Genomic DNA, 1,662 nt, shown 5'->3' with positions numbered 1-1,662 from the left:
AGAATGAACGCGCCCCGGGGAGGGGGAGATGCCGTGCTATTGGTTGCTGGGGAACGGCCGAGTCCGCCCACAGCACCGCCCCCTCACTTCCATATATGGGGCGAGAGCTGTTGCTCCAGGCCGGTTTCTGCTTCAAACGAGGAAAGTGCGCATGAGCGGGAAGGGCAAATACTTTTCAACGGTCCGTTCAGGTTCCTCGCGTGGGAAGAGGGGAACGCATGCATGCAAATACTTCCCAAGAATGGAGGGTTGGGTGCATGGAGGGAATTTTTTATTAATATTGTTTCGTCCAAGAGCGCACATTTGCATTTGTGTGTAATATAAATGTTGGTGTTAATTGCATTCATTGTGCATGGAATTGTCTCTTGAGCTGCCCTTCCTCTTCATCTGACTAAATAAGAATAAATTTGTATTTCTACCCCGCCCTCCCCGGCCAGAGCTGGGCTCAGGGCGGCTAACACCACTAAAATTACAATTCTAAAAAAAAAGCCAACTTAAAATACAGGTTAAAATATAATTGAAAATGCAGCCTCATTTTAATAGTAGTAATAATAATAATAATGATTTTTATTTATACCCCACCTTCCCCAGCCAAGGCTGGGCTCAGGGCGGCTAACAAGCAATAATAAAAACAAGTTGAATGAATACAACTTAAAAACAAAATTAAAAGACAACATTAAAATATTGAAACATTAAAATGTAGTAGACTTAGGTAGTTAGAAGTGTATAGTTTGCGATGCAACAGCTGTATCCCCTGACTTCATTTACAGATAGGTAGCCGTGTTGGTCTGCCATAGTCAAAACAAAAAAATTCCTTTGCACACGAAAGCTCATACCAAGAACTAACTTAGTTGGTCTTTAAGGTGCTACTGGAAGGAATTTTTTTGTTTTGACCCTGACTTCATGTTTGGAGTGAATCATCTGGTCACTTGAGGCAATAAAAGGCTTTGCTTTGAACTGTGGGTGGGCAAAGAGATGGATGTTACTGTTATTTATCACATTTGTATACATGGATCATAATGGAAAAATACAGTCTCTGAAAACACAAAATACATAATAAAACAAGAGCAAAAGCAAACGTAACCCACCCACTTTAATAGTCAAAATAAAAAATTCCTTCCAGTAGCACCTTAAAGACCAACTAAGTTAGTTCTTGGTATGAGCTTTCGTGTGCATGCACACTTCTTCAGATACACTGAAATAGAAGTTGCCAGAGAAGGTGGGGAGGGGTGTTACTCAGAAGGATGGTGGGAATGGGAGATAGGCAGATAGCTGGGAGAGCCTGTTGACGACTCTTAACGACTGTAATAGGTCTTACAGGAAAAGGCAAGGGGTGGGAAGGTGAGAAATGGTTTAGTTATGTATAGTGAGATAAGAATCCAATGTCTTTGTTAAGCCCAGGTCTTTTCATGGTTTTAAGTTTGGTAATGAGTTGTAATTCAGCAGCTTCTCTTTCCAGTCTATTTCTGAAATTCCTTTGTAGTAAAACAGCTACTTTGAGATCTTGTATAGAATGCCCTGGGAGATTGAAGTGTTCTCCTACTGGTTTCTCTGTTCTGTGATTCTTGATGTCAGATTTATGTCCGTTTATTCTTTGGCGTAAGGTTTGGCCTGTTTGTCCAATATAGAGAGCTGAAGGACACTGTTGGCATTTGATGGCAT

Source organism: Podarcis liolepis (assembly GCF_965112155.1).
Source record: "Podarcis liolepis genome assembly, chromosome: 3".
Lineage (NCBI taxonomy): Eukaryota > Metazoa > Chordata > Lepidosauria > Squamata > Lacertidae > Podarcis > Podarcis liolepis.
The sequence above is the reverse complement of the archived record's forward strand: the minus strand, read 5'-3'. Positions refer to the sequence as shown.